Raw genomic sequence first — 26,390 nt, 5'->3', positions numbered from 1 at the left:
CCTGTGGATTCAACATGAATCACTTCCTTCTAAAAAAGATTGTCAAATAGGCTTACTTCTTTATTCTAGGTAGCCAGTTTCCAAGAGAAGCAAAACTCTAGATTATAACCCATCTTGCATGTTTATGCATCTATTGGGAGATATTTCATAATAACTATGCCAGTCCTTCATAATGTTTGGAATAAAATGGTCAAAGAGTATACCATTAAAACAGTCAAGAAAGCATTTAAAATGGAGAAAAGGGAACTCATTTTGACTGGTCATTTGTTACATGCTCATCCCTATGCTGGGGTATTCCAAACTGTTGCTTTTACCAAAACCCTGCCAGTAAGTTTTTTATTTTATTTTATTTTATTTTTTATCGAGGTATAGTTGATTTACAGTATTATATTAGTTTCAGGTATACAACGTAGTGATTCAAAATTTTTATAGATTATACTCTATTTATAGTTATTGTAAGATGTTGACTATATTCCCTGTGCTATATATCCTTGTAGCTTATTTAATTTATACATAGTTTGTACCTCTTAATCCCGTACCCCTGTATTGCCCCTCCCCCACTCTCTGCAGTGGTAACCACCAGTTCTCTATATCTGTGAGTCTATTTCTTTTTTGTTATATTCACTAGTTCATTTTATTTTTTAGATTCCACATATAAGTGATAACACACAATGTTTGTCTTTCTCTGTCTGACTTTTTTCACTAAGCATAATACCATCTCGGTCCATCCCTGTTGTTGCAAATGACAAAATTTATTCGTCTTTATGGCTGAGTAGTATTCCATTGTTTTTATATATACTGCATCTTCTTTATCCATTCATCTGTTGATGGATACTTAGATAGCTTCCATATCTTGGCTATTGTAAATAATGGTGCTATGAACATTGGGGTGCATGTATCTTTTCAAATTAGTGTTTTCATTTTCTTCAGATATATATCCAGGAGTGGAATTGCTGTATCATATGGCGACTCTGTTTTTAGTTTTTTGTGGAACCTCCATGTTGTTTTCCACAGTGGCTGCACCAATTTACATTCCCACCAACAGTTCACTAGGGTTCCCTTTTCTCCACATCCTCACCAGTATTTGTTATTTGTGGTTTTCTGTATGTCTTCTTTGGAAAAATGTCTATTCAGGTCTTCTGCCCATTTTGTAATCAGGTTGTTTTTTGATATGGAGTTGTATGAGCTGTTTATATATTTTGGATACTAACCCCTCATTGGTCATATCATTTGCAAATGTTTTCTCCCATTCAGTAATCTGTCTTTTTGTTTTGTTGATGGTTTCCTTTGCTGTGCAAAAGCTTTTTAATTAGGTCCCATTTGTTTATTTTTGCTTTTGTTTCGTTTGCCTTAGGAGACAGATAAAAAAAAATACTGCTAATATTTATGTCAAAGAGTGTTCTGCCTATGTTTTCTTCTAGGAGTTTTATGGTTTTGGGTCTTATGTTTAGGGCTTTAATCCATTTTGAGTTTATTTTTATTCATGACGTGAGAAAATGTTCTAATTTCCTTTACACATAACTGTCCAGTTTTCCCAGCACCATTTATTGAAGAGACCATCTTTTCTCCATTGTATATTCTTGCATCTTTTGTTGTGGTTTAATTGACCATAAGTGCGTGGGCTTGTTTGTTTGTTTCTGGGCTCTCTATTCTGTTCCTTTGATATATGTGTCTGTTTTTATGCCAGTACCATACTGTTTTGATTACTATAACTTTGTAGTATAGTCTGAAGTCGGGGATGGGATTTCTCCAGCTCTGTTCTTTCTCAAGATTGTTCCGGATATTAGGGGTCTTTTATGTTTCCATGCAAATTTTAAAATTATTTGTTCTAGTTCTATGGCAGCTTAGGGAAAATGGGAAAGGGTTGAAATAAGTGAAGCACAGGGGATTATTTAAGAGAGTGAAACTATTCTGTATGATAACTGTAATGGTGGGCACATGATATTATGCATTTGTCAGAAACCCATAGAACTTTATAGAATAGTGAACCTTAATGTATGCAAATTTAAAAAATCATTTAGTATGTTGGGTATGCCAGGATGAAATGCAGAATTGTGATAAAACAATATAACTGTGCTACAAATGTGTTAAACAACCTCACTGAAGGCTGTGGAGAAAAAAAGGTGCTGACCTAAGTAATCTCAGAAATGAGTGGAGTCTGTAAGACTAAAGACAAAATGAACTGTATGTAAGCACTCTACCCTCGTTGATAATGCTATGTCCCAGGGGAGTACAGATTAATGATTTTAATGCCACTGTACATGCATACTGAAACTCAACAATTAAGTAAATGCATGCACAATGGTGGGAGCCAAGTTTGGTTGGAGGTTACAGATAAGTAAAAGGAGGAGGCTGGAATCATCCATGCGATAACAGATTAGAGTTGGAGACATCAATATGGACTCATGTTAGCTTAATATAGACACAGATGGTTATATATAGAAATACTTATAGATATGCGTATATACATGGGTTAGCGTACATACATTTGTACTTCCTTGTTCTGTCACCTGAGAGGACCTAGAGGCAATGACACCCCAGTAGCAACGAGCATACCTAGCCCCCAGATCTTGGTTTCTAATATTATTCTCCAACAAAAGGAACCGGAACTTGGATAAATGGCTGATTTTAGGACTAGGGTAGAAAATAAACAAGATGAGCCTGGAGCATCTTATAGCGCCGAAAAGAAAGTGCTCAGAAAAACAACAACGCAGTGATGGGGATGTGTCAGAGGGACACAGCTACCTGAAAGAGCTCCCAATGGCCAAGGCTGGAAATGGTAAGCAGCAAAATAAATGAAGTAGTGTAGGGTTGAAACCCAAAGTAGAAACTAAATGAGTCCATACGGATATGAATCAATTATTGAATAAATACATGAAGGAAAATAGACAAATGTTCTGTACCAAAGAATTCTAAACATTTTATTTAGATCCTATACCCTCAGGGAGGTGGAATAGAATTCCCCACGTCTTAAGTTGGAGTTGAACATAGTGACTTATTTCAAAAGAGTACAGTATGAGAAAGGGGAGCAAAGAGCAACTTTATACCAGAGAAACCTGATAACACTCTCTCAGCCGAATGAGGATCAGCGTCCGTAGTGATGTCATATTGAGAATGGCTCTACCTCTGTGGTCTTCTTCCCCAAGCATGTAACCCCAGTCCAGTCATGAGGGAAACAGCTGACAAATCCCAATCGAGGGACGTTCTACAAAATATCTGACCAGTACTCCTCAAAACCATCAAGGGCATCAAAAACAAGGGAAGTCAGTGAAACTGTGACAACCAAGAAGAGCCTAAGGAGACACGACAACTAAATGTAAATCCTAGATGGGATCCTGGAATACAAAAAGGAAATTAGGAAAAAACTGAGGGAATATGAAGAAAGTGTGGACTTTAGTTAATAATAATAATGTGTCAATATTGGCTCCTTAATTGTAACAAATATACCATACTAACGCAGGATGTTAATAACTGGGGAAACTGATGTGTGGAATATGGGAAATGGCTATACTATGTTAGCAATCTTCCATAAATCTGAAGCTGTTCTAAAATAAAACATTTACATAAAAGAATCTGCAATGCCGAGTGCTACCCTGAGAGTCTGATTTAACTTGCCTGGTCTGTAGCCTGACCCTTGGGACTTTAAAAAGCTGCCCAGGTGATTCTAATATGTCGCCAGCAAGTCACTGCTCTAAGGGAAGTGAGGGCTCTTACAACCAGCTGCACTTCTTTTTTCCTTTCTACTTATAATAAATGCTCTGACCTTGTCCCTAGTAAAATAGCAGTGTGACGTAATGATTTCGGTTGTTTGAATAAAGCAGTTCTTTAAATGTACAGCCAGCAGTATGGAACTTAGTGATATTTCCCATTAAATAAAAGAATTTTGCCCAAGAAGCTCAAAATACCATCAGCTGTTTAGGTAAACAGGGTAGGCTAGACTGTGCTGAACGTATCATTGGTTTAAATCTGTACCTAGTGGCAATGCCTTTCATTTCTCTCTGCAGTGCTATGCCACATGCCATGTGTACATGGAGGTAAAAGATCTGCTAAGTTTTAGATGCAAAGGTTTGGCTTTGATTAGACAGGAGGCTTATTTTCTGGTGTTTGATTGTGACAAATGCGGTAAAAGCATCGCGTGCTGGCAAACACAGCTTAAATGTTCAGGGACTTACAACTGACCTGAGCCATCAATGTTTCTCGTGCAGGGAACCTGGCAGCAGGGGTTCCTGGGGATCATATCTGGCACTGGTGATGATTGGCTCCACCAGTCAGTGAGGAAGGGGTCCTACTGACCCCAGCCCCCCGACCAGCTTCAGTGAAGAGACGGAGACTGAGGTGATGGAGCCCTGGTTCCTCATGCACAGACAATTATGGTACTTAATTTGGAACTGGTGAGAGTATGTGTTGGGACTTACTCTGTTTACTAAAGACCCTAACAGGCCAGGAAATTGCTTCATGTACATTAAGGGATGCAAAAAAAGATGTATTTTTCCCATCATTTCTCTTCCTCAGAAATAGTCATTAATAGGAATTCCTACTTTTTTTAAACCTATAACACTATTAACAAACCAGAAAACATCTGTTGATTGAGTCTTACACTATTCTAGGCACTGGGGGAGATATCTAAAAAGTTAAAAAATAATGTTGGCTTTTTATTCATGCATCCAAGCAGTGCTTAATTGAGTGTGTGTCACATACAGGCATCTGCTAGGTACTAGAGATTTTAAAGAGTAAACAAAAGACTAAGATTGGTCTGCTTTAGTAAGAAACCCATAGTCCAAGAACTTACTATCTAGATCAGTGGCTCTCAACCAGGCGTGATTTTGTGTCCCCCAGTGAATATTTGACAATGTCTGCAGAAATATTTTGTTGGCACTACTGGGAGAGTTGGGGGGATGCTACTGGCATCTAATGGGTAGGCCAGGGATGCTGCTAAACATCTTCCAATGCACAGGACAGTCCCCATAACTGAATTATAGGGCCCCAAATGTCACTGTGCCGAGGTTGAGAAACCCTGCAAACCCACTGGGCCCTTCACTGGAAAGAGAACACACTCTCCAGGTGTGAATTAACAAAGCCCTAAAGCCACCTCCTGCCCTCCCTTTACCAGGTGAGGTTGGAACAGGGGAGGGTCCCTAGCTGAGGGGAGAGTTAATGTCACTGCCCTGCCATTCAGAGGGGTTATGGTGGCCCTGCTCAGAGGAAGGTCAGCTATTCTGCCATCAGGTCCCAGCAGTTCCAACAGTAACAGCCCAGGCCAAAAGGCACGTCAGGTTAAATCAGGCTGCATCAGAGAGATGACCTGAGCTTGCTTTTTATTGAGAGCAGCCAAGTTTCTATAGTCAACCCTGGAAATGCACAAATCCTTTTGAATAATATTGCTAAAGGCCGAGGACACTCTTACAATTTACACATAACATTTGTACCTAAGTTGAAACTACTGTAAAATTTTTGGGGTCATCTTACTTATGCGTACGTATTAACTGTAAGTTTAAATATGAAAAGTGGCCTTAGAACCATGCCGTTCCATATAGTCACTAGCCACATGCGGCTATTTAAATTTACATTAGATGAAATTAAATAGTATTTAAAATTCACTCCTCTGTCACAGTATTCACATTTAAAGTGTTCACGAGCCACATGTGCCTATTGGCTGTTGACTCGGACAGTGTTGATGTAGTACGTTTCTGGCATCACAGAAAGTTCTATCGATAGCGCTGGCTTACAAGCCATTTCCAAGGATCCTCACCAGTATTAGTTATTGCTTTTTTTTTAAAGGCTTGTTTTCTAGCAGCTGAGGCATCAGGGCAAATGCTTTGCAATATCTCATTATCACTGTCTGTTAGAAAGACACAGACGTGTTCTGCTGGGGGGGACCATCTCTTGTTAGACATGGCGTTTTGTGAAGGTTTATGTAATGGATGTTGAGTAATGTATCAGATGATTGAAAATGATTTTCCAGAAGGTATAACAATGTGAAATTCAAGTAGATAACCTTTATCAGGCATTTCTGATCTAAGTCAAGTGTGTATTGTTAAATATTAATTCCATTAAGGTGTGTCAGCAGGGAATTAAGATATGTGACCCAAGTATATTTCTTTCTAGTAATTGAGTGTAGTAGGGAACTAGTGTTTAGTGGATCTCAACTGGGGATGGGGCAGGATGAAGGGAGGAGGGGGAGGGTCGAAATGACCTAGGGAGCTCTTTCTTGCAAAATTCACAGGGTGCCACGACGTAAGGTTTCTCAGGATGGTGAGGTGGGTGGTGGGTAAGGAGGGTCTTGCACATGTATATTTTGAAAAAGTTCCCCACATAATTCCAGTCTAACCAATCCAGTGTATCGTTTAGAGATATGAAAAGGAAAATTTTGTGTCTCTTCCACTGTGTGATGGGGTCATAGTGGGGTAGGTCGGTGTGACTTAAAAAAGACACCTGGTCCCCACCTCCAGATGTGATTCCGTACACTTCGGTGGGCCCAGATATCCACTCAGTTCTCTCTCACTGTCTTTCTTTCCAGCGACCTCTGGCCATGCCTGTCTTCCCTTCCCCGTAGGTCATTTAGAATGATCAACTGGGTTTAGAACAACTGCCTTAGGCATTTCTTTCCACGATCAGGTGTGTCTAGCGAGCTTTTGCAAGTGACCACAATCTGTTCTTGGACGCCTTTTCTGATCAGTGCCTGAAACGATGCTGTTGATCAAAGGAGGTGTCCCGTGCACAGAGGATGCACTGGCCAGAGAGGACACTCAGCTGAGGAAATTCAGGAGCCCCTTTCCCCAGAAAGATGGGTCATGGGTGTGTGAACAGCCTAAAAATATTCTCCAAAGGGACCTGATCAAGCCTTTGGATAACTGTTTAGGTTGAGCCTTCAGAGTTTGGTCATAGAGCTTGGCTCATTTTGTTAATATTAGGAGGCTGTTGCTGTAGAGAAGCCTCACGACAGTCCAATCCCATTGACAGCTAGGTCTGCTGATGGATGGAAAACTTCACTGCTCTTCCCCATCCCTCATTTTTTTTTTTTGATAGTTAAGAAGTGATTTACTAGAATAGGACGCTTGTGAGGCTTACAAGCAGGTGGGCAAGAGGGTGCTGCCCTGAGAACTTGATGGCTACATAAAGTAGAATTTCATACTGTATTTTCAAGGCATATCAGCCTTGAATGGATTTGTTTGTTTTTCAGTTTTGTGGGGTTTTGGGTGTTTTTTTTTTTTCCTGTTAATGGATTTAGAATATCTCTACTATGTTCTGTATTTTCTTCATCCCTGGTTTCAGATTTTCTCCTGGTAGAGATCCAGTTTTCCCTGACATGTAAAATGCTGGTTACCTTGGGATTTTAAAAGTATAAGGTGGGATTCGTCTCATTGGGAAACTATCCAAAACATAATAAAGTCCTTTTGGTGGCATGCTGTACGATATATTATATAAGCAAAAATAGCGTACCTCCTCTAGCAAATGTCCAGCCCTAGCTTCCTACTTCTGTTTAGGACTACAGAATCTGTTTGTAGTGAAGGTGACAAGAAGGGATACAACTCTGAGGAGACTGGGGCAGCTTGTATATCAGTAGTTTAGGTTCCTTCTCTAAAAAATCTGTGTAACTGTTTCTCCTTTGAGTCTCTCTTTGCTTTGGGTATCAGAGGTGTTGAAATGCCCTAGGATTCTGCAAGCCAGTCAGGGTTTGTCTTCTCTAGATGATCTGACTAGAGGGGAAGGAGAAGCTTAAAGCCATGTATAGTTTTGGCTTAAAAAATTTAGCAGTCTTTCAAAAGGAAAGAAGGAAAGGAGAAGGAACTTTAGAGTGACCCACTGGAGACTGTATCATTCATTAACAAATACAGAGTGTCTGTTACGTGCCAGACACTGTGGTACAACGTGCTGGTGTGGCATGATAAAAAGATATGTTTGGTCTTTGTCCTGGCTTCTGGCACCTAAAATCCTTGGAATTTCCAGTGATAGGAGTGTCTCTTTTGTATTCTAATGAGGTGACTATAGATGGGGTACTTAGAAAGCTTCAGGATGGGGGCTGGTCCCCAGAGGAACCAACCATGTGACTAGAGGAGTAGAACTTCAGTCCCACCTCTAACCTCTGGGAAAGAGAGAGGGACTGGAGATCGAGTTCAAGCAGTAATGGCCAAAGATTTAGTAAATTTAGAAGCTTCCAGGTTGGTGAACACGTTGATGTGCTGGGAGGGTGTGCCCTTGAAAAGAGTGTGGAAGCTCTGTGCCCTACTTACTCCTGTACCTTGCCCTATGCATCTCTTCCCATTTGGCTGTTCCTGAGTTGTACTCTTGATAATAAAACTGTAAGAGAAAGTAGAGAGCTTCCCTGAGCTGTGAGTTGTTCTAGCGAATTACTGAACCTGAGTAGGGGTTGTGGGTACCTCCAGATGTATAGTCGGCTGGGCAGAAGTGAAGGTCGTCTGGGGACCCCATTTGCAGCTGGTGTCTGAAGTGGGACTGAACCCTTACCTTCTGGGGTCTGTGCTAACTCTGGGTAGTTAATGTCACATTGAATTAAATTATTGGGCACCCAGTCGGTGTCAGAGAATTGGAAAGTTAGTGTTGGAATGACACAGCTGGGGATAAAATGGTGAACAAGAGCAGACATTTTCTGCTCTTACAAAATTTACAAATATTTCTATGAGTTTGTTGGGTTATGTAGCACTCTGCTGGATGTCATCCAGTTGCCCTTCCAGATCTACTCACCCTGGTCTGTACAGGCTGACTCTTATGGACCACGTCAGTGGGCACCCTGTTCTGTCTCTGGTTGAATTTGATCAGTGGAGAGCCCTGGCAGAACACTGAAGGGAGGGGGGTGAGTGAGGTCAGAGTACTTATCCTCCTTACTCCGTCCTTGTGGGGACACCTTGGCAAGGTCCCTAGATGGAACACCACTTCTCTTTTCAAGGCAGTCTTCTCTTTATGGCTTTCTTTTTCCAGGTTCTGCCAACCCCTCCTCCTTGTCTCCTTGTACCTAGGGTTGGTAACAGTGGCTGAGCTCCCAACCCCGGATTATTGCCCACAATTCCTTGTGGTTTTATTTCAACCTGCGTACACCTTTGTAAAAAGTTCCTTGGTAAATAAGCCTTTGAATGATCTAATTAGAGTATTCCATCTTATGGGGACCCTGACTAATGTAAGCACTGTCCATTTAAATGTGGGATTGACGCTTGCCAAGTATGTTGATTTTTGTTTTGATATAGTTGATGCTACTATATTAATGTAATATAGCCAGCTGCTTCTTAAGAAGGTCACCCTATCAGTGCTTCTTAGTGATGGTAAAATCATATCATAGGGCTTCCCTGGTGGCGCAGTGGTTGAGAGTCCGCCTGCCGATGCAGGGGACGCGGGTTCGTGCCCCGGTCCGGGAAGATCCCACATGCCGTGCAACGGCTGGGCCCGTGGGCCATGGCCGCTGAGGCTGCGCGTCCGGAGCCTGTGCTCCGCAACAGGAGAGGCCACAGCAGTGAGAGGCCCGCGTACCACAAAAAAAAAAAGAAAGAAAAGAAAAAAAAATTTTTTTTAATCATATAGACTAGAATGCTTATCTTCATATTTCCTTTGGCAGGAGAGTATACATTCAGTGAGTTAAAGAGAAGGGAAACTAGCACATCAGTTCTGTTTTATAGCATTTAGAATTGCAATTTCAGTTGCCAAAATGTTCTTCTTACCAATTATGATTCTGGCATTAATACTATATTCCAGGCTTTGAAGGTTCATTAATAGCCTGGGATTTATACCAAGATGATAATACTGATGTGAGGTCAATAAAGGTTGCACAAAGTCATTGTTATTAACTGGTTTATTGGTGAGATGGAACAGGATAGTAGCACCCAGTTCAATAGTTGTCCTGAAACATATATTCTTTCATGATAAACACTAGAAAGAAAGAGAGAGGAAGAGGGGAAGAGAACACCCAGAAATGAGTTGTGAAGAGAGCACAGAATGTGTGCTTTTATTGTTTACAGAGGTTCTGCCATGGGGAACTGTGTCATGAAACTTACATTTGTTATTGCTCTTTCCATCTGAGCCCCCCCCCAGCACCTCCTTGGAATCTGTTACAAGCCAGTTTTTTCAAATGATGAATTTCCTGTAGAAAGGGATGAACTTATCCGTTTGTAGCCTTTCATCAGAGTTACTTTGACCCTCCTTTCTTCCTTCTTTTGCTTCCCAAAGTCATTATTGAAATATAAATTTGGATGGCCAGACAGGATTATCAAAGATGGTGTCAGTTTGTCTGTAATCCATTGTTCTGTAGACAAGAGGGAAAGCTTTTCTCAGAAGATTGTACATGTTTATATCTCAGAAGAACTAGTGAGAGGCTGTATTCATCCTTAACCATTAACCACTAGAGATAAAAGCAATTTCAAAGGTCATCTGCCCCCTAATGCTATAGGTGAGGAAACTGAGACCCAGAGATATTAGAAGACTTAGCCAAGAACACAGCTGTATTAGTTTGCCAGGGCTCTGTAACAAAGTACCGCTGACTGAGTGGCTAAAACAACAGAAATTTATTGTCTCCCAGTTCTGGAGGCTAGAAGTCCAAAACCAAGGTGTTGGCAGGGTTGGATCCTTCTGAGGCCTGTGAGGGAAGGACCTGTTCCAGGCCTTATCTCTCCTTGGCTTATCAATGGCCATCTTCTCCCTGTGTCTGTTCTCATCATATTCCCACTTAGGTGTGTCTGTGTCCAAGTTTCCTCTTCTTAGAAGTCCACTAGTCATATTGGATTAGGGCTTACCCTCATGACCTCCTTTTAACTTGATTACCTCCGTAAAGACCCTGTCTCCAAGAGAAAGTTGCATTTTAAGGTGCTGGGGGTTAGGACTCCAACATATGAATTGGGTGGAGGGACACAATTCAACTCAGAACAATAGCTGTCTAAAGACTGACTAGAATTTTGGTCTTCTGATGCCCTTGTTAGGTTTTTTCCCCTACTACACCATGTGCCTTTTAATGTTCTTGTTCCCTCGGACACACAGAAGACCATTTTCTTTTTCACAGAGGTAGGATACAGGGATGTGATTAGAACCTCATATTTCACTGCCGAGGGGATTGGGGAACTAAGATCCCACCAGCTGCGCAGTGCAGCCAAAAAATGACCATAGTCTTTAAAAATCACAGCAGATTACATAGTCACCATCTTTAATTTATTAATAAGTATTTTAAAATAATGGGTTTTGGTTCCTATCCCTCTGGTTTCATTTTCTAGATGGTGTGAACAGGTGTCGTTTCTGTGGTCTAGAGTGCTCATTTTGAAGGAGGGAAACCTGATGATCAGAGAAATAACGTGATCAGCCCAAGAACACACGTGCACTCTCCGCTAGACTAACGTGCTTTTCACCCAGGACAGCAGCGGCGATGTAGAACTCGGGAACAGTGGACTAGGTGGCCTTTCTTACGATCTGCTGACATCCACGAGGGGTACTCATAACATGGCACGGGGCCTACTTAACCAACTCATACACTGTGTCTCTTGGTACTTAAAAGAGGTAGTAGTTTCTAGGATTTCCCCTCTGTGCCGCTTCCCCTAGCAATTTCCCAAAGCTTATCTCTTGCATCACCAGCCTTTCAACATACACCAAGGGAGAAATTTCAGTGGTTAAAGAAATTCGAAAGATGCCACACACTGCATCCCTCTCGTAGCTACTCATCATGCATTCTGGAATACAGAAGGCTTTGCAGTGTCTTTCAAGAAGAAGCACTGAACTTCCTTTAATCAGGTGTATCCAAAGTCATCTGATTAGGGAACCATTTGTCCATGTAAACCTGTAATTTGCAAGCAACACATTTTTTGAGAAATCCTGTCTAAAACTTGCATAAGTTGAAGAGATATATACATTGGGAAAGAATTTAGAATAAATGTATAGGAAATAGAGCAAGAGATCTCTCTCTAGATACTTGTATCTAGATGCTTACCTTCTTAGAATCTCCACCAAATATTCCTTATGGCTGATTAGCAGGGGCGGAATACTAAGCTGGACTGGCCAGACTTTTCACTCTTTAGGATCTTTCTTTTCTTTTTTTTTTTTTTTTTTTTTGCGGTACACGGGCCTCTCACTGCTGTGGCCTCTCCCGTTGCAGAGCACAGGCTCCGGACACGCAGGCTCAGCGGCCATGGCTCACAGGCCCAGCCGCTCCGCGGCATGTGGGATCTTCCCGGACCGGGGCACGAACCCGTGTCCCCCGCATCGGCAGGCGGACTCTCAACCACTGCGCCACCAGGGAAGCCCCATTAGGATCTTTCTTAATTGTGAGGGTGTGGGTGACTGTTTTTTGTGTATATGTATGTGAGCGAAATGGGGAGAGAGAGGGAGAGTGTGTGTGTGTCCCGGAGAATCAGATGGCTTAAAAAAGAAAAAAATGTACCGGGCTCACAATCAGAAGGCCCGATATGTTTCGGCCTTTGTCATGGATGTGAGATGACATCTCCTCCACTAGTGAGTATGGGTGTTATTGCACAAACCCCATCCCTCTGTCACAAGGCAGGCCTTTAGTACCCAGCGGGCCTCCCTGTACACTGGGGATCTCAGCAAATACTGTCTGAAGGTGAAGAGGGGGAGGTTGTCAGGCTGATGACGTAACGTCTAAGCGTTTGGGTCACCGCAGGGGGAGCAGAGTGTTTGGTCCAAAGGGCTGTCATTCCTGAGGGAGATAGGAATGGGTTGTCTAACACCCTACAGCAACCATGCAGCGCAGCCTGATGGGCCATGCAGGATGCTGGTGGTTAGATGCTCCTGTAACGAAGACCCTCTGGTTTTGAATAACAGACACTATCTTTGGGCCAGCTTAAGAAAAAAAAAGAAAATATATTGGGTAGATATTTCAGCATCTGATGGAATTTAAACACTTGGAATAGCCAAAGCTTCAGAAACTTCAGAAGCATGATGGCTCAAGGCATCTGCTTTTCACTCTCAGTTTATGTGAGCCTCAGCTCTAATTTTGGGTGAAATGTCTGCTCTAGGCCATTTAGTTATGATATATCGGTTTGTTCGGCAGAGTGTGGCAACACCTTGATCTCATGGAAAATGGGTCTTTTTCTCCAGCCCCGGGGGATGCAGTGTGACACTATAAACCGGTCACCGTGATCTCATTGCCCTGTGTCAGGAACTGGTCTAGGGGTGGCCTTGTGACCCAGTACTAAGGTAGGAGATGTAAATAGAAGGGGGCTGGATAGAGATTCTGGAAAAGCTTTTATTTTCCCAATAAGAAGGAACGACAAATTCACAAGGCACAGCTCTTTCTCCCTTTGCTTTTCCCTTCTTTGGAGTTCAGACATGATGCCTGGTGGTGCCGCAGTCATCTTGTGACTGTGATGTGACAAACCAGATGAAAGTTGTGTGCTAGGAGCAGGGATTTTAAAGGAGGGAGAGGCAAGATGTCTTTACAGCAGGGCTGCCACACTGACACCGGGCCCAACGCCTCCTGATTTGTTCTCGAGAAAAATGATAACCCCTTCGTTGAAATTACAGTGCACTACAATAGGTTGTTGTTATTGTTGTTACTTTGCAACCAAAATCATTCCTAAAATATAGATGTCGGGAGCCAATCCCTATGGGTCAGAGAGTGATTCTCAGATCTTTAATGGGGGAGAGGACAGAGGATGGCTCATGAAATGGGGAGAGGTGTCTATGAAAGCTCCCCTGGACCGTGAATTCTTACCACTGCTACACAGCACGGAGAGGGGAGCCCTCTTTGGGCTGGTCCACACCTGTCCTAGATGGAATTAACTCATTAACTAATGCATTCATTTTGCTAATTTTTTATTGATCCCTTATTATCTGCTAGATATTTTTCTAGGTGTTGAGAGCAGGTTGGAGAAGACACAGGAGGCGTTGGTTCTCATTAACGTTTTACAGGGGAAATAGACAATAAACCAGAGAAATAAATGAACAGAACCATTCCAGATAATGAGAAGTGCTATATGAAATATAAAATGGAGTGTTGTGATAGAGGGTTTGGGAGGGTGTGTGCATAGAAGGCTTAAGGAAGCGATACTGGAAATAAAACTTGAATTGCAGAAAGGAGCCAGCTGTGTGAGACCCGGGGGCCAGGCTTTTCAGAAGGGAACAGCCAGTGCAGAGGCCCTTAGGCAGGGATGAGCACGGCCTGCTAGAGGCACAGACTGAATTATTAATGGGCGTCCAGTGCATGGTGATTCGGGAGGCCACCCGTGCTCATCTCATTGTGACCGCACTGGCCACTCAGCCTGCGGGCGTTATGATGGATCGCCAGGTTGCTGACAGGGCTCCATGCTGCATAGGTGACTGTTCCTATCATCTGCTTCGGGCTGGGATGGGATGGCTGCGGGAGGGTCCATGTAACAGACTGTGATCAGAGTGACTGATCATGCCCTTTCCCTTTGAGAATGGACCCATCGTTCTCAGCCACAGCACGTAGGCTCCCCAGGGGGCTGGCTTCCCCTGGAATGGGTCAACCCTATTCTGGAGGGGCTGGCAAAGCATTCACCTGGCACACAGCTGCTTCAGGACCACACTCCAGTCACTCCCTCAAGTTACATTTGCCACATTTGACGTGTCTGCCTGTGGAGAGACATGGCTCTGGCTCCCAGCCTGCTATGCCCGGTCATACCCAACATCGTTTTCAAGTGATACTTATCAGTGAAGCAGTCACATGAGATCATAGGCCTAGAAGCTCCCTCAAAGGTCGTCGTGTCCTGCATTCCTCATGTGTCTGGCATTACCCAGAACAAAAGTGCTGGAATGCCACCACCCCCATTTCTAGCAGGTTCCCTGCTAAACCAGATACCCACCTGGTTCCGGTGCAGAATCCAGTTCTCTTTAACACAGAAACTTGGGGGCAATGAATTATATCTTGGAGCTGTTAGATTTTCCCATGGGTCCTGTGTGATTGGTGGGACCGTAGGCATGTGTTCACCTTAAGAGGGTAAGGTGGTCCGCAAATAGCCAAACTACCATTTAAAAACTCTGGTTCACTTCTCCTAGTTCTGGGATGAAACAAATCACACAGTATCAAAGTTGGAAGAGACTTCAGTGATTAGTATCCCTCCTCTTATAGATGGGGAAAGAAAAGGGAAAATGACTTAACCAAGGTTAATATTAATTCTACAATAGAAGGCTTTTGGGCATTCACATGAGTCTTTCATACATGTTTACAGCATTTTGTTGTTTCCCTTTGACTTATGGAATAAACGGAAAACAAGTTCCTGGGTCAACAGTGTGAATGTGTACAATCACAGTTCTCTGTGCCTCTGTTTGATTCGACTCTCACTACCTATGTAGCAGGAATTCTTTTTCTCATTTCACACATGAGGAAGGTGAGGAAAATGAATCCATGAAGTTAGTTAAGTGGCAATACTGAACTCAAGCTTAAGACTTCTGACTTTTATCTGATATCATTTCCAAGTCCATCTCCATTTTCATTCTCTGGGGGTTGAGGGGCATAACAGAAATTAGCCATAACTTAGGTAGGGTAGAATACACAGGAGCCCTGAAGCTAATGTTCTAGGTTGCTACGAGCCCTAAGGAAAGGATTCTGATTTTTATCAAACCACTGTCACCTTCACTGGTGTGTGAATACTTCCCTCCTAGACCCCCTGTATCTGAAGTAGAGGCCCCATGGCTCCTAACATAACCTGGTGCTGTCATTTCAATAGCTGCCTTCAGTTATTTTTAAATAGCACCTCCTGGATAAAGTGTGGCGTGTATTACAAGCCCAGGCTGTTAGAACCAACTGCCTAGGTTCAAATCCTGGCTCTACCACTTCTTCTGGGTGACCTGAGGGATATTACTTAACCTTCTGGTATCTATCTCACTTTTCTTATCTGTAAGATGGGCTAGCAATAGTGCCTTCCCAAGAAGAGTAGGTGTTCAGTAAATGTTAGTTGTTGCTATATTGGCTCTCGAGACAGCAGGAGGAATTCTGTCACAGATCTGAGTTTTCTCCAGCAGTATGAAAAGAATACTTTCATAGCTCATGATAACAGGTAGGCATTCCAGGGTGAGAAGTATCTAAAAACATAATCATATACAGTTTACTCCTTGACTCCAGAGAAGGTTTGTTCCGGGCACTCTACTACAAGAGTTATCTTCTTCTCCAACAGCAGGAAGCTTTGGTTCATGCACCTGAAAAGCTGACCCGGAAGTTATGCTTAGAGAAGAAAAAGAGGGAAGAGCCTCTTAGGTAACTTGAAGAGCATCAAGGATCCAATGATAAAAACCACTGCCCTGAAGTGACGTGTGCTACTTTCAGCTGAGGATTCAACTGCTGACATGACACCCTCGAGATCTCTCTTTTTCTCCTCTGCCATCACATCCCGAAATTCTCCAGAGTGGATGCTTCATCAGCGTGGGTTTGGAGCTAAGATGATGATGATACTGAGAAGAGCCTGGGGCAGACTCACTATGAAAAATAAACTTTTATTGTTTTAAGCCACTGAAGAAAACAGAAAACACTGCCCTGAACTTTCCAAGGTGTAATAAATCTCTCTGCATAAGACTCTGCAGTCATTGCCAAGGTATCATTTGTCTTCTTGTTTTTGTCTTAAAATAGACTAGAAAAAATGCTAACAAACCCCTTCCCATTAGATTGTGTATTTGCACTTAAAGGCTATGAAATGCCATTATTTCAAGCTCTTCCCATCATCTCAAATAACCCCCCTGTGTGTTTTATGGTTCCTGAGCAGTATTGATTGTGACTGACTTTGTCTGTTTCCTCACATGCAAATGATTCTCCCTCTCCTTTCTGTTTCTCTCTCTCTCTCTCTCTTTTTTTGCATATACTTTTTGCATGTTTAGACCATCTCTCTACCAGCCTTTCAGTGGCTCAGCACTTTGTTGCAATGCATGAGCGAAGCTGGAAAACAGAGCCAAGTGACACACTGTGAAGCAACAGCTCAGCCTCACAGAGCAAGTGCACTTTGTGCTCTTTCTGGCCAGGGCAGATGTGGCCTTGATGGGCCGTGAGGAACAGTATCTCTCAGGTAAAAATAAGTTACTAAGATTAACACCAAAATGATGTAAATCCTGCATCTGCAGGCAGATCCTGAACTGAGAGCCACGTGGAAAGAGGACTGGAATGGACATCAGATTCGGGGTCCTGCTTGGGTTTCTTCCAGATGACCCCACCCGTCAGCCATCTGGTCTCAGGTAAGTATCTGTGACTTACAAAAAAATTTTTTTTAAATCCACAACAACAAATAGGGAGAATTTAATAACAGAACTGTGTGTGCCACCATTGAGTTCTAGGCAATCCTGACATTTGGACGAGTTCGCTTCAGACCTAGCTGAGTTTTTTGTGGATTCCTCCTTAACCCCATTTCCCTTCCTCCTACCCCAGAGCTTAACACTGTCCTGAATTTGCGTGCTTTCATACTTCTTCCGTATGCATGTTTTCAACAATAGGTACTCTTGTTTTGCATGTTTTAAAACATTAAATAACTTTAAATACAACGTGCATATCATTCTACACCTTTTTTTTTTAATTTAGCATTAGATTTCAGCAGCAAAGCTCTGATCCGTTCATTTTAACTACTATATATTGTAATGATTTGTGAACAGACGTCAGTCTGTCTGTCTATCCATCTATATCCATCTCCATTCTCCTGTTGATGAATAATTAGATTGTTTCTAATTTTGCTCTATGATAAACAATGCTTCGATGAGTGTTCTTGTTTATGTCCTGTACTGACATACAAAAGCTTCTCAAAAATAGCATTTTTTCAAAATGTTTTGTCTACGCCCACAGTTAAACATACACTTTACGTGGAAACCCAGCACATACGTGTGCTACATTTCTGTGTCTGTGTGTATACACAGTGTATGTGTAATAAAATTTCTCAGAATAATTACTCACCCTTGTTGTCTATTCAGCTATAATCCAGTTTGGTCTGGTCTATTTCACACACCAAAAAATATGCTGTTTGCAATTTACTAAATGATTCCATGACCCAGTGGTTCATCTCCACTGTTCTGGGGTCCACACTTGGACATGGAATTGCTGGGTCTTACGTTATAGCCATTTTCAAATTGAGGAATTTATGCCTTTGTGAGTTCATTTGATGCATTTAAATGGATATTTGCATTTAGCCAGCATTGTAGGGGTTTCTAAGATGCAGCTTTTTGAGTTATTTAGTGGCTGGAAATGGAAGTCCCGTTTTAGCTTTCCGGGCTTCAATTTGTTCATCTGTCACAAGAAGCGGAAACAAAACAAAAATAGTGGGCTCTTCAGTGTTTTGCAGACTGCTTTCTTTTCAGCCCCAAGGTCCTGGGGAGGGGTTCAGGGTCTGCCGTAACGTGTGTAAGCTGTGGGGAGAGAGGGGCTAGGGTAGCGAAAGGAAGAGAATGAGTAGGTGGAATTCTGGGCCTTTCGCAACAGTCCCTACCCAAGGAGCTCATTTTGATATTTATCCATTGTATTTCCATTGTGTGCAGCTTGAAAATATTCTTAAACTATAGGTTTAGATATTCTCCAAGGCTCTTTCCAGATCTAAACTGGAATGAAAATAACTTCTGAGTCTCTGGACCGTTTAAAATTGCAGCCAGAATTAGAGAACATGATGGCTTAGGGCATGGGGCGTTGGCAAATAGTGTCGGTTAACCCAAATTCTTTGCGGATTTCTGCCACTGTAGAATCTGACTTGTAAAGGATGCTTTCAGAGTCCTGTGGGGCAGTGAGTTTGGGGCACTCTTGGGCTGGGGCTGCCACCTTGGGGACAGCCATTTCTACCCTGTCCCATGGGCTTCATCCACATGAGCCTGCTTTAAAGAATTTTGGGGTTTTTTTCAGTATAGTTGATTTAAAGTGTTGTGTTAGTTTCAGGTGTATAGCAAAATGATTCAGTTTTATATATATATAAAATATAAACATTGTATGTTATATATATATATTCTTTTTCAGATTTTTTTCCATTATAGGTATTGCAAGATATTGAATATAGTTCCCTGTGCTATACAGTGTATCTTTGTTGTTTATCTGTTTTATATATAGTAGTGTGTATCTGTTATTCCCAAACTCCTGATTTATTCCTTCAGCTCATGGGCGCCCCCTTCCCCCTTTGGTAACCAGAAGTTTGTTTTCTATGTCTGTCAGTCTGTTTGTGGTTTGTAAATGTTTGTCTAATTTTTTTCCACATATAAGTGATATCATATGATATTTGTCTTTCTCTGTAAAAAAAAGTTGCTTTGTTTTCACTGGCTTGTTTATTTGGTGAATAAGGGCCTAATATAAATTTCTCTGAGCTCCATTTCTGCCCTGCAAACCGTTCTACAGGCTCATGGTAAAGCTTATTTACTCAGCAGGGCACACATACAGTTAAATCATTATATTCACAGAGAGGAAATTTTATTGTCATTTTAATGACAATATTCAGCTCCTTGTGGGTTGATTTTTGCCTTCCCAAATAGGGGATGAGCCTAAAAAACTGGTGGTAACTTGGTAGTAAAGTGACTTCCGGGTGGCATAGGTTAATTCATAGAGAATCCTGGTTCCTGCCCCTAATCCCCATGCTTTCTCTCTCGCTCTCCCTGCCTTCCAACGCCCAGAAGACTGCCTCCCCTGGTCCCTCCCTTTGATTTGTCCCACTTGCATTTCATCTTCCTTAATCACTGTTTTCATCACATCACTCCATTGCTCAGAAACCCTCCAGGGATTTTTATTTCCCACCACATCAAATCTAAACGCGGTGGCCTGTTTTCAAGGCTTCTCCTAATCTATTCTTTCCTCGCGTCTCCAGCTTTACTTCCTTTGCCAGATGTGGTTCTGGTTCCTGTGGTTTAGAGATAATGGAATTTTTGTACACACTCACACACAAAAATTGAAATCTGCATCATTTTTCTTAAGCACAGTTCAGCCTAGTTCCCTTACACAAAGCGCACATCAGCAGTGATGGCTCACTTCCCCCTCCCCCAGGCCACGTGGGCGAGACCGAGGGGTCCTCTGGGGGCAGCGTGTGGAGGAAAACAGTTTAGGCCCCCACTCTCTCTCCATATCCTGGGAGAAGATTAGGCACTGAGAAAGGTGACTTTTCACTGGAGTGGCTTGTGAAAAGCGCTGCCATTTTGACGAGACAGGCAGGATGCAAGTAGCTTAGAAGGCAAGTATGAAAGATACGAAATTTCAAGCCAGAAGGAGTTGGTTCAGAAACTTGGAAAGAGGTACCCCCTGGATAAGGCAAAACTCAGCAGATCAAGAAGCCCCAGAAGAGATGCTGGTGAGGGTGGTAAAGGAGATTCAAGGGTAGGTCTACCTGTCGAAGTAGGCCTATAATATCTGTGAATATAGTTTATTTTTGACTTTTTATTTATTACGCAATGTGTGTGTGCGTCTAATTGTCATTTACTTTGTTTTTCAGTAACTATTTCGGTAAGTCCTGGCTCTTCCACTTAGTAGCTGTATGATTTGAGGCACGTTTCTTTATCCATAAAGCGGAGGTTATGATGCTGCCTAGTATATGGGGTTGTTGTGAGGACTCAACAAGATAATACATTTAGAGAGCATAGAACGAGGTCCAAGACAAAAATATTAGCCATTTTCCTATCACCGTTATTACTGTAAGTACACATAAGCTGCTCTACATTTGAGCAGCTGCTAAAATTCCACCTTCTCTCAAAATACCTTCAGGTCAGTTTCGTTGAGCAAACATTTGCTGAGTGCTCAATATATCTCTGGCACTGATGCAACACTGACGAAACTACGAGCAAGAAATTGACCTCGCCCTTGAGTAGCTTGCCTTCCAGTAGGGAAGACAAACCCATAAGCAGATTATTTCAGTTTAAGGCTTGGCTGTCCAGTGCAGTCACTACTAGCCATGAGTGGCTATTAATTAAGCTTTTGAAATGTGGCTGGTCCGAATTGAGATGTGCTCTACATGTCAAATACACAGTGGATTTTGGAGACTTGAAATGGTAAAAGAATGTAAAATACCTAAATAATAATTTTTAATATGATATTGATTACCTGTTGAAATGATAACATTCTGGATATGCTGGGCTAAATAAAACACATAATTAAAGTTAATTTCAGCTGTTTCTTTTTAATTTTTAAAAACTGTGCTACTAAAAAAATTATGTGGCTCCCGTTAAAGATTTCTGTTGGCTAGCACTTAGTCTAAGATGATACAATGGAAGTTCAAGCGGGGTGTAGGAGGGAGGCACGTCATGCAGCCTGGGGTTGAAGGAAGGCTTCCTGAAGGAGCAGATGCATCCTGAGCTGAATCTTAAAGGATGAGCAGAGGTTATCCAGGCAACGACAAATCTAAAGGGCATTCCAGATGGAGGTAACAGGAAGGCGTGGAAAGGATGGTGTTTATGAGGCACTGGAAGCAGTTGGTTATTCCACAGCATAAAGTATGGTGAGTTGGGGACTGGAAGAAAAAGCTACCAGAGAAGTGAGGTCTAATTTTCCCATCATTTAACATCTAGCTGTCATTAAATGCTCTGGTTCTTGTCTTATACTTGAGGTCTGGTTATGTTTCCACTATTGTTTGAAGTTTTAGACTATCAGCCGTGGAGAGTTGGAAAGTTATGTCTGTACAAGAATAGGGTTTTCCCAGAGGACGGGACTAATGAATGCACACATGATACTTGGAAGGCAGGATGCCATTGTCCCCTCTGCAGTGAGTCCTAAAGGTGGAAAGGCAGCCTAAAATTGCTGCCTAGAGTGTAGGACTAGTGAATGAGAATCAATATAGGAAGCCAGAGCTTTTGATTTGCTCTCATTCATTGGGTTCAAGGAGAGTATACATGGCTGCACTCACACTCATTGACCTGTCAATGGATGTCAGTAGGACTCCGCCCCCATAAATGTCCACCAATAAGAAATATAATCATTTGTCAGATTATATTAATTTGGAAGTGCATTATACCATTCTATCACAAATCATCCTCAGGTCTTCTGCCATTACTAACTAATTATTACATGGTTATTTAGTAGACCATGAAAGAGCACGTGGAAGAGGAGCAGCAAAAGAAGACTCTGAAAACCGAAGCAGATGGAGAAACTGGAGAGTTAGTATCTTCCAGGTCTGCTTCTCACTCATTAATACACATAAGAATTACATGGGATCTTGTGAAAATACAGGTTCTGATTCATTAGGTCTAGGGATGGAAGCAACAAACCGCACTTTTTATCAAGCTCCCAGGTGATGTTAATGCCACCGGCCCACAGACCTCACTTTGAGCTGCAGGGTCTTAGAGTCTGTTTAGTACAGTCCTTTACCCAGGGCTGCAGTCTCCATTGCAACAGCCCTGAAAAGGAATTGGAAGCCTCTGCAGGAAGACCTCTGGTGTGCCTCACCTCCTGTTCCTTTGTGGGATGAGTCTGATTGTTGGAAGAGTTTTGCCTTGTCCCTAGATGCTATCTGGGAAATTTCTGTGCATTGGTCCTTGATCTATTTTTGGAACCACTACGATAATGAATCTAATCTCTCTTTCTCATGATAGCCACTTGGAAATTTGAAGAGCATTTGTATCTTCCCCTTAACTCTACTCTTCAATGGGTTAAATCTCCTCATCTCCTTTAGCTATTAATCACAGAACCCTCTGGACTCTCCCAGGAAACAGTGTACCTCTCCTAAAGTGTACCTCTCACAATGTTCCAAGCTTTGTCCAAACATCAAGATGTAAAATGGGTTTATTAGCTCCCTAGCTGTTGATTCTCTGCTTCTGCCGGCGAGTCCTCAGTCTTGGTTGGTTGGCAGCCATGTGAGACTTTAGATTCAGAATGAACTTGGTTGATGAGGAAAAGCCCTGTTTTTTCTTGCTGTTGATTCATCTAGCACTTCCGGAGTTTATTTTTATTTTTAAAAAAAGAAGCTGTGATGACTTCTTTTCTGGTTATGAAATAAATATTTGGAAATGTGGAAAATGTGAACAAGCAAAATGACCATTATGAACATGTTGATGTACGTAAGCCTAATTGTTTTTATGCACAGGGATGCGTATGTATTGTCAGTGGCGTTTTGCAGTGGCACTGAACCATCCTCTGTGAACATGTTTCATACAACATTTTTATCAGCGACATATTTAATCATATCAAAACTTCGTAGATTATTCAACTAGTTCCCTGCTGTTGGACATTTAGGTTTTGATTTTTTTTTTGTCATTGTGATCAATGCTTTAATAAACATCCATGAACCTAAATTTTTTTATTTTCATTTTTTTATTGAACTACAGTTGATGTACAGTATTGTGTTAGTTTCATGTGTACAGCAAAGTGATTCCGTTTTTATATATATATATTCTTCTTCAGATTCTTTTCCATTATAGGTTATTATAAGATATTGAATATAGTTCCTTATGCTATACAGTAAATCCTTGGTGCTTATCTATTTTACGTATAGTACTGTGTATCTGTTAATCTCAAGCTCCTAATATATCCCTCCTCTCTGCCCTTTCTCATTTGGCAATCATGTTTGTTTTCCATGTCTGTGAGTCAAGAACCTAAATATATATACATTTTTTATTAAGGTAAGTTCCTAGGAGTGAAATTACTGAGCTAAAAGATATGACATTTGAAGTTGTTTCGTTTGTTTCTATATGTCATATTGTCTTCTAGAAACATTGTACTAATATGGATGTGTTACTAGCAACAATAAGAACACCGATTTTTCTACACACTTGCACTCATAATCATAAAAAAGTCTGATGGTTTGAAGAACAAAAACAAATGATATTCCATTGTTTTACTTGCATTTTAATAGCTAGTGAGAGTGAACATTTTTTTGCTTGTCTATTGCCATTTTAACTTTATCTTTTGGAGAATTAACTATTCATATCTGTTGCTCATTTTTCTGTTAGGGCATTTTTATTTTTCTTAATGGCTAGATGGCTTAGAGTAGTTATTTTAGTGCAAAGAATATTTATCGCAAATAATTTTCTCAGTTTTATTTGCTTTTTAGTTTTGTATTTCATTATAACTGGATGTGTTCTGGATTATGTCTTCTGTCAGATTATTCTTGATTTATAGAAAAGTTATATTTTTGTGTGTGTGTGTATGTGTTATTTAACTGGTAAGCTTGCTAAACGTTCATATTCATTTGAAATGTGTTCTAAGTTAATTTTGAATTTCATATCTTTTTCTTGTCTTATTGTATTAGCTAGAAATTCAAGAACAGTGCTACATAATAGTGGTGGTAATGGGCATCCTTGCTTTGTTCCTGACTTTAGGAATACCTTAAAGTTTAATTATTAAACATGATACTGGCTTTTGGTGTGAGATATGTGTCAAAACAAGTATGTATTTGCTAAGTAAATATCCATTTATTAGATATTTTTACAATTTTAAAATTTAACAGTAATTCCTGAATTTTATCAAATATTTTTTAGCATCTGTTTATATGAATGTGGTCTCTCTCTCAGGAGCTCTCTGTCTCTCTTGAAACAATTGCAAATTTGGAGAAAAGTTGTGAGTACAGTACAAATGACTATTTTTCCAGAATCATTTGAGAGTTTGCTGCTGACATAATACCCATCAACTCTAAATACTTTTGTGTATATTTTCTACAAACAAGAAATATTCTCTTGCATTACCAAGATACAACCACCAAAACTAAACACCGAAACATTACTATCATCAAATCTGTAGATCCCATTCAAGTTCTGTCAAATGTCCCAGCCACTTGGCAGTGACACCCAGTTCAGAATCACATGCTGTCCATACAAAAAAATTATACACAAATGTTTATAGCAGCATTATTCATGATAGTCCAAAAATGGAAGCATCTCAAATGTTTATCAGTTGATAAATAGGTAAAAGAAATGTGGTATCTCCATGCAATGGAATATTATTCAGCCAGAAAAGAAGGATTGAAGTGCTGATACATGATACAAGGTTCATGGATGAACTTTGAAAATATTATGCTAAGCAAAAGAAACCAGTTAGAGAAGATCACATATGATATGATTCCATTTATATGAAAGGCCCAGAATAGTCAAATCCATAGACTGAAAGTAGATTAGTATTACCTAGGGATTGGGGGGTGTTGGGAGAGGGAATGGGGGTGACTACTAATGGGTGCAAGGTTTCTTTTGGGGTGATAAAAATGTTCTTAAATTGTGGTGATGGTTGCACATCTCTGTGAATGTAGTAAAAAAAAAACATTGAAATGTATACTTTGAAAGGGTGAAATTTATGTGGTGTGAATTTTATCTTCATAAGGCTGTTATTAAAGAAAGGACTTGTATGTTGCATTTACTTCTCATGTCCCTTTGGTCTCCTTCAATATGGAACAATTGTGCAGTCTTTTCTGGGCTTTATTGACCTTGACACTTTTGAAAATTATGGGCCAGTTCTTTTGTAGATGGTTCCTCAATTTTAGGTTGTGTTCTTCACATTGTATCTTATCAAGTGGTACATGATTTCGATTTGTCCCATTACTGATGACGTTCAATTTGATCAGTTGATTAAGGTGTTGTCAGGTTTCTCTCCTGTGGAGTTATTCCTTTCCCTTTTAAATAATTTTATTTTGTGGAAAGATACCTTGAAAGGGTATAAAAATCCCATTCTTTATCAAAGGTGTATTCATTTATTATGTTAGTGTGAACCCATGCTTTCATATTTAATTTGTCATTAATTTGATTACTCAAATTAATTTTTTGATGTCAAATTATCCCAGATTTGACCCACGGGAGCCCGTCAAGCTGGTATCTGTGTCCTTTTAGTGTATCCCCTTCATTCCGTGAATGATTCCTTACTCTCTGGTATAAGAAGATGCTCTATTTCATTTTGTACTTTGCCTTCCCCAGCCCTAGAATCAGCCATTTTCCCAAGAAGCCCCAGTTCCTCTTAGGAGAAAATGTTATTTAGAAACTAAGAGTTGATCTCTAAGGTATGCTCGCTGCTTTTGGGGTTTCACTGCTCCAAACCCCTCTCAGTGGACTGAGCTAGAGGATATATGTAGGTTTCTGTGTACCTACACACACGCTTATATGTATGTGATTTTCTGTATTATCTGTGTTTATCCATCCACCCATATGTCAAAAAACATGACTTTATAGAGATACTTTTACCCCATTCCAACTCCGTAAGTTTGAGTGTTCTGCGTTTCCACATTTGTAGCTCCCTCCTCTGAGAGTAAGAAATCTGACTTCTGTTATCAGTAAGAGCATTACCTATGTGATGAAACCCTGTGTAAAACCAGTCTTCCATCTACTACCACTGTTCTCTCCTCTGTGTTTGCCCTTCTCACCACACTCAAGTTCTAACACACACCCATTTCTTCTTGGCCCTAGATACTGGCTTTTGGATTGAATTGGTCAGGAAGGGAAAGGGGACAAGGTGAGAAGGAGGAGAAAGCTGTTTTTCTCTTTTGACTTATAATTTAGTGAATTATACTAATAGGTTTTTCTAATATTGACTCATCCTTGGACTTTTGCAATGTGCCCTGCTTTGATTTCTCTACTCTTTCATTTAAGAT

The 26,390-nt window shown here is 41.0% G+C and overlaps 1 long non-coding RNA gene across 1 annotated transcript in view; it reads left to right on the top strand.

The window, feature by feature from the left end:
- Nucleotides 1-26,390, top strand: part of LOC137227808 (uncharacterized) — a 143,865-nt gene that overhangs the window by 83,693 nt on the left and 33,782 nt on the right. The window contains exons 3-5 of the long non-coding RNA XR_010945007.1: nt 4,206-4,391; nt 16,080-16,493; nt 17,014-17,124. This is a non-coding gene — a long non-coding RNA (uncharacterized lncRNA). The remainder of the gene's footprint in view (nt 1-4,205; nt 4,392-16,079; nt 16,494-17,013; nt 17,125-26,390) is intronic.

The sequence above is a fragment of the Pseudorca crassidens genome, chromosome 7 (assembly GCF_039906515.1).
Source record: "Pseudorca crassidens isolate mPseCra1 chromosome 7, mPseCra1.hap1, whole genome shotgun sequence".
Lineage (NCBI taxonomy): Eukaryota > Metazoa > Chordata > Mammalia > Artiodactyla > Delphinidae > Pseudorca > Pseudorca crassidens.
The sequence above is the reverse complement of the archived record's forward strand: the minus strand, read 5'-3'. Positions and strand labels throughout refer to the sequence as shown.